Genomic DNA, 9,252 nt, shown 5'->3' with positions numbered 1-9,252 from the left:
CCTTTAAACTTTTTTTTAATGTTTATTTATTTTTGAGAGAGACAGAGACAGAGCATGAATGGGGGAGGGACCGAGAGAGAGGGAGACACAGAATCCGAAGCAGGCTCCAGGCTCTAAGCCGTCAGCACAGAGCCCGAGGCGGGGCTTGAACTCACAAACCATGAGATAGTGACCTAAGCCAAAGTCAGACACTTAACTGACTGAGCCACCCAGGTGCTCCAAGGCCATCATTTTATTGAACTGGAGATAGCTATTTCATGAGACCAGGGTGAGCCCCAGAAATACGGTGCTGTAGAGCAGGGGTTCTGAGGGTGTCAACTGAAGAGAGTATAGCTTGGAGTGGGCTGGGGAGCTCCTAACTCATGCTGGAGGGAACTTGGAAATCTGATAACAGTATCAGATGGCAGTGTTGAAGGTCAAGTCTGAGGAAGTGATGCAGAGTGGATGCAGTGGAGGGATGAGGACCAATCCCAGAGGTACAAAGACCCCCGGCCATGAATGATGGAAGGAGAGTGGGTGGTGCAGAACCCAGAGCTTCACAGGAAGACACTAGAGTGCTGTGCCTGGCACAACGTGGATGGAGGGTCGGGATGGCAATGGGAGGGTAAGAGATCCCTGCCTCCCTGGGAAATGGGGAAAGAGTACCAAAGTACGAAGCAATGGCATGTGACTTTAGGGATGTTCTGGTTCCAGACACAAATGGAAGGCATTCTTGTCTGCTGTACACAGATAAGGACTTTGCTAGTTGGCTTCCATGGCAGAGACTTCCACTGGCAGCTGGGGCACCAAATTTCACCTGGTACTTGGAGAGAACAAAAATGAAAGACGCTGTTTTCCTTCCTTCTTTTTTTTTTTCTCTCCCCAGACAGTGTCTCATTGTCTCCCTAATGCCCTCCCTGCCTGATGTCATCCTCATTACTGCCTCCCCCCCCAATTTGGTTATCTCTACTTACCCAGACTTCATTCATTCATTCATTCATTCATTATCATTATTTAAATGCTTATTTTTGAGAGAGACACACACACATACAACCATGCGGCTACTGTCACAGACCGCTATTTCTGTCATCACGCTCCCTAACCCACAAGATGGAAACTGGTTCCTCCGTGTCCCAGCCCATTCTGGCCCAGTCTTGTTTTTCTGAGCTTATCTGATGATACCCCTTGGCAGCTTCTGCACTGGACCCATCTCGGAAGCCACTCCAGATGCTCTCGACTTCACCTGTCTACCTGTCTTCAGGGCCTTCTTCCAGCTGTTCTAGTAGAGTCTACCAGCTAGATCTGGGTAGTGGGACAGGAGATTTTAGTTAGTCTTGACTCATTCTGCTAGAAGACTTCTTGGCAATCTACATGTGATAATCCATTTTTCACCACTGAACAAATAGAACGGACATATGGATACCAGGAGGGGTTAAGAGCCTTGTGCTTAGAGGGGCTCCATGCTTGGTTTAATGTTTTGCGTAGCTGCCTTCAAATTTGTAACAATATTTGAACAAGGGTCCTTGTATTTTCATTTTGCATTGGACCCTAGCTCCTCCTGCTATGTGGATTTTGACCACATTCAGGTAGACACAACCTGACTGCACCTCACTTATGTCCAATGCTGTGAGCCTCTTGTTTCTTGCCCTACAGCTTCCCTGTTGAAGTTCAAGTATCAGGCACCTTTACAACTGGGGGTGTTGCTTATGAGCCCCCTTGGGGTGAACTCTTGCACAATGGGATATAGGAGTGGAGATAGAAGTTTTTCTCTCTTCTCTCCCCTCCTTGCTCCTCCATCCCAGGATAGACCATCTCAAGATGCATTTGATATGGCTGATGGGAAGATGGTCCTGTAAGGTGGATAGATCTGTTGTCCTTAGCAGTGGCCAGTTCAGTGGCATTTTGGTTGCCCTCCTTCCCTGGCTCACTCCCTTTCCTGGTTTCTCTTGCTTCGGGGCCTGTACCCTCTAAAAGTCAAGGAACACTCATCAGTGATTGCTGTGTTGGTCAGGGTGGGTCACTGATGAAAAGTCTCGGGGAGACAGGTCTTGCCAATCTCTGTACAGGCCTCCCCCGGCACCTGAAAGGTGTGTTAAGGTCAGAGACTGCTATATGCGCTGGTTAGGAGGCGGGTCTCCATGTCACTCTGCCCAGGTTTGAGTCCTGGCTCCACTGTTTAGTCGTCAAAATGGAATGACCTTTGACCTGTCACTTGACCTCTTTAATCTCAAATTCCTCTACAGACTGGAGATGTTAATAGTATCCAGCTCAAGGGGTTGTTGAAGATTAAGTAAATCTCATAAAAGGTTAGCACAGGGACTTGACTTGGGAGCTTTGCATTTGCCCAGAAGCAATTGCTATTATTCTCACGCGCTGGCCGAGACTTGCCCTTCAAGGCAGAGACTCCTGTCCTGGGCCCCGAAGCTGCTGAATGTACAGATTCTCTGTCTAAAGGAAGGAAATGGACGAGGGGCTCACATAGCCTCTGAGGATGGACAGACGTGACCTCAAAATCCAGGGTTGTTGTGTATTGGCACGTTGCCTACATTGGCTTTCTTTGTATAGAAAATGGGGAGAGTTATGTTTTAGCAGAGTTGTGGGCAAAAATTCTCCTTGCCTGTCACAACATTTATTCTTTACAGAAGATGTTGCACAAAGGGTCTTGAACACCAAGAGATAGATATTTATTAGAAAGTTTTTTAAAAAATTTAAAACACAGTCTTTGTTTTTTACTCAAGAGAGTATTAAGTAAAAAGCTATATCAGCAGCCCTTGGCTGGTGAGTCTCCATCTGAGCAGTCTGTAGTCCCCTCCCCATCCTGAGTGGGGTGTTGGGGGGTGGGGAGAGGTCAGCTGACCATAGGAACCTTATCATTTGTGCCCCTGGGGGGCAGGGCTTTCTTTATTACATTTTTTTTCTCCCAAATCGCTTGCTATAACTTATATAAATTATCTCTTGGGAACAAAATGACTTAAGGTCTCCCGGTATCCATGGGCCCATTCCATATGTTCAGAGATGAAGGATGGGTCATCACACACAAATGGCCAAGAAGCCTTTTAGCAGAGTGAGTCAGGATTTTCCAAAATTTCCTTTGGCACCACAGTCTACTTAATAGTTGGGGTGGCAGCAGCAGTAAGAATAAGGACAGGAAGAAATCACACCAGTAGTGATAGCTCTTACTTTGGTATTTTCCATTCATTATGTTATGTTGGGCACTCACCGCTCTTAATAAATAAGGAAACCAACTCAGAGAGGTTAAGTGATTTGCCAGAGACAGCACGGGATTTAGAAGCAAACAGCTGAGCTGGATTCACACCTGAGTTTTTTTCCAATCATCCTGTTAACTCTCCACTTTTAATTGTTAGGCTATTTGCCTCTCTTGGTTGTCATAGGGACCCGAGGAGACAAAAGTCCATAAAGTGTCTGACACTTAGTAGGCCAATGCTACATGTTGGCTTTTTCCTTCCAATCCGTCCAAGGTCCTGGCCATTTGGTCCTGCCTTTCCCACTTTGATACAGACCTTAACTCTTCCTGTTGAAACATCATATTCTGTAATCAGTGTTTTGGAGGAAATTGTTTATTTCCTATTACTATCTTCCCAGAGGGGCCCAGGCTCCTTCTTGCTCTGGCTCACTTTTCCGGAACTTTGCTGGAGGCTCCTGGTTCTGGCCTCCCCATCTTTCCTGCTCTGTGGGGCATCAAGGGGAAAGTGGCTTCCTTCTCCAGACTTCTGTGCCCGCCAGCCACACTGTCCATGGCTGACCTACATCCATAGTGCTGATACGTGTAGTGACTGCACTATAGAGTACAATTGCAGAGAGCCCAGGAATAGACAGAGGAAGAGTGGCTAATAACAATTACTTTGATGGTAATAATACCATTTCCTGATTGCTTGCTAGTGCTAAACACTGTAGAACTAAGGATTTTATTTACCCGGACTGTCTCATCAAATCTTCAAAACAGCACTATTCAATAGGTACTTTTGTTTCTGTAATCTCACTGTCAGCACTGAGAACAGGGCCTCAGAAATAGAAGGGGACTCAGGTCATATTTGTTAAATCTTGAATGAGTCTCCTCTTTCATGGAAGCCAGAGAGGTTTAGTGGCTTGCTTAAGGTCACACAGCAAGTGTAGATTTTCACCCAAGGAATCTGAATCTAGTTTGTTCTCTCAGCTATTGTACAATACTGTCTCCTGTTAACCAGGGGCTAAATGAGGGGCAGGAAGTCTCCATAGGGGACCCCCAAACTTCCAGTCAAGACCTGAATTTGAATCCTAACATTGCCACTTAATACTTTTGAGTAAATCCCTTAACTCTCAGGGACGGACACTGCTCATTGGCCAATCCCCTGCCGCCTCTGCTCTAGAGACAGTGTTATGGGTTGAACTGTGCCCCCACCCCCCAATTCCTGTGTTGAAATCTTAACCCCAATGCCTTAGAATGAGACTTTCTTTTTTTTAGTGTTAATTTAATTTTGAGAGAGAGAGAGAGAGAGCAGGGGAGGGGCAGAGAGAGAGAGAGAGAGAGAGAGAGAGAGACAGAGAATTTGAAGCAGGCGCCAAGCTGTCAACACAGAGCCCGATATGGGGCTCAAACTCACCAGCTGTGAGATCATGAGCTGAGTCAAAGACGCTTAACCTACTGAGCCACCCAGGTGTCCCAGAACGTGACTTTCTTTGGAGTAGAGTCTCATGGGAGCAATCCAGTTAAAAAGGCCGTTAGGGTGGACCTGGGAAATCTGGACACAGATGCATGGAGAAGAGGTGATGCAAGATGACACAGGGAGAGGCAGCGGGCCACCTCCCAAAGCCGCAGAGGGTGCACCCCTCCCTCACAGCTCTCAGAAGGAAGCAAACCTGCGGACACCTTGATCTCGGACGTCTAGCCTCTGGACTGTTGTGTAAGCCACCCAGTCTGTGGTACTTTGTCATGACAGCCCCAGCACCGAAACAGGCAGAGAAAAGGACTCTGCAGCTAGGACTGGCCAGGTGACATGGCGTTGGCAATGACAGGTGAGGGCAAAGGGTGCTGGTAGGAGAACTTCTGGGGAGGCCTTGCTGTCCCGGGAAAGGTGGCTGGTGTCACCAGCACCCATCTCCCCTACATCCTGCCTGACTGCAGAAGGGGTGTCCGGGTCGTTTTAGGAGGGTTGGAGAGAACGCCCGAGGATCGCAGGGACGCCCGCCCCGCTGCCACTGCCCAGACCGCCACCGCCCGCTTCTAGGCTCCTTGTTTTGTGGGAAGACGAGCTCCTGCTTCCTTAAGCCCAACGGTCAGGCCGCGTGTGACTTGCTCGTGCGCAAACTCCTGACGTGCTCTTGGAAGGCGCTTCTTGAACAGAGCGCGTCTGACCACGTTCGGGGGGCCTGCCGTGCCGACGAAATGAGCACCTCCGCAGAGTGCCTGCTACGAGTGGCGAAATGCCACATGAACTGTGAGTTACCGGCATAACACACTAGCCAGAGCCATCATTGCCATCTCGAGCCTGGTCCCAACCCCCGACTCATAAAACCCTGGTTTCCCCACCAACCAGCCAGATGGCCTGCAAGACATTCTGTTTCTGGTCATTTTGCATGATTATTATTTAAAGCTGGAAGGAGGCCTGGAGGTGGTTTAATTCAAACCCTTTATTTTATAGACGAGAAATCTGAGGCCCAGAGAAGCTGGCTTGTCCAAGGTCACTCTGGCAGAGCCAGGCCCTGAATCCAGGTGTCCTTGGACCCCAGAACAGGGGTCCTCTGGTGCAGACACTGCGTGGGCCAGGAGACTTGTGTGAGGGTCTACGTCTAAGAACTGACTGCTTAAAATGCTTTTTTATTTTATTTTATTTCATTTTATTTTATTTCATTTATTTTTTTTCATAAAAAATGCCTTTGACTTAGGGCTCAAAGGCACTCCGTTTCCCCACTGTCTGAGAAGATGTGGTCTCGTTTTTTCCACATCTCTCTCTCGGCCTCTTCTGAGCATGTGCACGGTCTGGCTGGTACCACTGGGCTTTGTTTTCTTGTCTTGCTTCCCCTGCCCCCATTAATAACAGTCGTTACCACTGTTGAGTGCTTACGGTGTGCTAGGCACTGGAGAGTTCTCCTCAAATACAGTCTCAAGTAGCAATTGCAGTGACACCAGGGTGTTGGTATATTGTCCCCATTTATAGATGCAGTCCTCGAGATAAAGCCACTTCCTCTGCATCACCCAATGAAGCCAGCTTTCTCCTGGCCATGTGATCCAAGGTTTCCAATTCAATTTAAATCAAGTCAATGAATTTTCAGTTCTGGGTCCCCTCCTGGGCCCTGGGGATAGAACTGTGTTATGGTGTGGGGTCTGAATGCTCATGTCCCTTCCCACCCCTTAATTCATACGTTGAAATCCCAATGTCCAATGTGAAGGTATTAGGAGGTGGGGGCCTTTGGGTGGTGGTTAGGTCATGGGGACAGGGCCCTCATGAGTGGGATTAATGCCTTTATAAAAGGGGCCCCGTGGACCTAGCCTGCCCCTTCTATACAATGTGAGGTCACCGGTCTATGACCATTCTGACAGCCTGATCTTGGACTTCCAGCCTCCAGGACTGTGAGAAATTTCTGTGGTTTATAAGGCACCCGATCTGTGGTATTTTGTTATAGCAGCCTGGACGGACTAAGACGAGTGACTGAGACGTTTTGGCCACTGACCTCAAGGAGCTGACCATCCAAAAGAGAAGCATCCCCTAAGGCTTGCATGGTGCAAGGGTCATGGGCATACCCTCTGGAGCCAGAGAGTCTGGGCTTGAATCCTGGCTCTGCCACCCGTTGGCTGTGTGACTTTGGGCAAAGTACTTTATCTCTGTGGCCTTGGTTTTCTTACCTGTAAAATAGGGACAGTAGTGACACTCCCCTGAGAGATTGTTGTGAGGATTAAAGTAGTTGGTACATGTCAGCTGTTGGGAACACAACACATTTTAGCTATTGCTATTATTATTTTAATTTCATTCACTCTGCATCTGTGTGATCCTCTGCTCCACCTGTCTTGCCTGGTTGAGTTCATTGGCTCCGGCTGTCGGTTTCAGAGCTGGTCTGCTCACCTTGTACTGATGATGGTCTCTACTCCATCCAGCTGCTACTCCATCCAGTTATTGAACAACTCTAGAAGAGAGGCCAACAGAAGTTTGTCACCTACCTCTGGTAGAGTAGGAAGACGGCCCGTCTTTCCCCATGGGGTCCGTGCCTCCCTCCATCCCTCCAGCACTATTATAGAGGGTGGTGGGCTTTGGGACTATTATAGAGGGTGGTGGGCCTCAGGAAATTTTTCACTATTCTCTCCACTCAGCTCCTCGGTGTTCTGCCCTGTGAATTCTTGAGGGCCCCTCTGGCTTCACCGTCTGATTATTTGATGTTATGACTGAAAGCCAAGATACAAAAGCGGCTACGAGGGAACATACGGGACAAATTTGGTCCTCACGTGTGTGGTGTAAGCAACAGTCAGAGCAGCAAAACCTAACACGACAGAAGTAAGGATGGAGGGCCAGAGGTCAGAGGGTGGGCATTATCCCAAAGCTTCAGAGTTTCCCGTCTGCAAAATGAGAGTGGAATATTTCATCCTTAAGCTTTGTTCTGCTCGTAAAATTTCTAGAGCCCTGGGGTTTTAGGAGAAGGACCTCTTTTAGGCATGAAAAGGCAAGCTGAATCTGGGTTTTTGGGGAGAGGCTGAGGGGGCCAAGAAGAAGGAGGACTTGTCCCTGTCACAGCCTCCTCCAGACCCCTGAAGAAACAGGAATAATTTTGGGTGGGGAAAACAGGATGAGAACACAGGACCTGCCTTCTGGGGTCTCCGGACTAGGCTCTGGGGAGGCTCTGATGGATCTGGGTCTTTGATGAGGAGTGAGGGACCTGGAGGGAAGGTAAGTAAGAATTCAAGAGCCTCATCTCTCAATTGAGACTCTACTCTCTGGTGGACCTAGACAGCTGTGAGTTCCCATCCCTCTTTTTCCATGGTCTAGGGAGTGGGGTGAACGAGTTCAAATCTCTGAGCCTTAATTTCCCCTGATGAAAATGAGAATAAGATAACACCTCATAGGGCAGTTATGAGAACTTGGTAACATATACTGGCCATAGAGATTTAATAGCTGTCTTTGGGATTCATAGAAGTGATTTTGGATGCTATCTGAATTTTTCTGAAGACTGGGTCATTTGCTCTGTCAGAATTATTTTTTGAGAAATGTAGATGCCTGGCTATCTAACATGAGGCCCATTACTCTCTGTCTCAGTTTCTTCTTCTGTAAAATGGGATAACAATCCTTCCATCATAGGACAGTTTTTAATTTTTTTAATGTTTATTTATTTTTGAGAGAGAGAGAGAGAGAGAGAGAGAGCAAGCAGGGGAAGGGCAGAGAGAGAGAAGACACAGAATTCAAAGCATGCTCCAGGCTCTGAGCTGTCAGTATAGCGTCCAACGCGGGACTTGAACTCATGAGCGGTGAGATCATGACCTGAGCTGAAGTCGGACACTTAACCGACTGAGCCACCCAGGTGCCCCCTGACGGATGTTTTAAGCTGCTGCAATTTGTGGATGTTTGTTATGTAGCAGTAGCTGATTAATACGCTGGCTTTTAATACAAGGTCTGCTTCTAACTCTGTGTGTGACTTTGTCCAAGTCATTTTACTTTTTGGGCATCAGTTTTCCTGTCTCTAAAATGGGAAGAATTAGACACAATTTTTTTTTTCCAAAATATCGATTTGTTTCTATTCCCAAAAAGGAAACCAAGGTTCTAGGGAATGGACACGCTATGAATCTTTCTTCTACCCTACATCCCCTTTGAATTTGGTTGTTTGGTCTTTGCCCTAAATATAAATAAATATAGGCTGACCATTTATTTCTGACCATTTATTTCCTTCCTGATGGAAGGAAGAAAAAGATGAAGGAGAGGAAACTAACCTGTATTAAGCGCCTGCTTTGCATTTGGTGTTTTGCAGGTGGCAAGTGACATTTGCTTTAATCTGTAGGATGACCCTGAGGTGGGTTTGATTATCCTTGCCTTGTAGATGAGGGGCTCTTAAGGCCTAGGCTTAGTGCCCTGTCACATCTGTCACGTTCTACTGGCCAAAGTAATTTGCAAGGTGAGCCCGATTCAAGGGCACGAGGAAAGAGACACCATCTTCAGATATGTGTGTATGTGGGGGAGAGGGGACCGGCAGCCTCCATTGCAAGGCACACAGATCCAGGAGGGCCGTTGATTTGGGCCATGGACACAATCAATCTGCCACAGCTCTTAAGCGGAATAGCCCAGTTATTAGGAATAG

General features: G+C 47.6%; 1 long non-coding RNA gene across 1 annotated transcript; it reads right to left on the bottom strand.

The window, feature by feature from the left end:
• Positions 1–217: 217 nt before the first annotated feature.
• On the bottom strand, positions 218–5,329 carry LOC123386728. Its single transcript, XR_006601092.1, has 3 exons — positions 4,837–5,329; positions 4,581–4,718; positions 218–802 (listed from the first exon to the last, which is right to left on the bottom strand). It is a non-coding gene; the product is annotated as an uncharacterized LOC123386728 (long non-coding RNA).
• Positions 5,330–9,252: the final 3,923 nt, after the last annotated feature.

This window comes from Felis catus, chromosome B4 (genome assembly GCF_018350175.1).
Source record: "Felis catus isolate Fca126 chromosome B4, F.catus_Fca126_mat1.0, whole genome shotgun sequence".
NCBI lineage: Eukaryota > Metazoa > Chordata > Mammalia > Carnivora > Felidae > Felis > Felis catus.
Note: the sequence above shows the minus strand (reverse complement) of the source record. Positions and strands in the feature narration are given on the sequence as shown.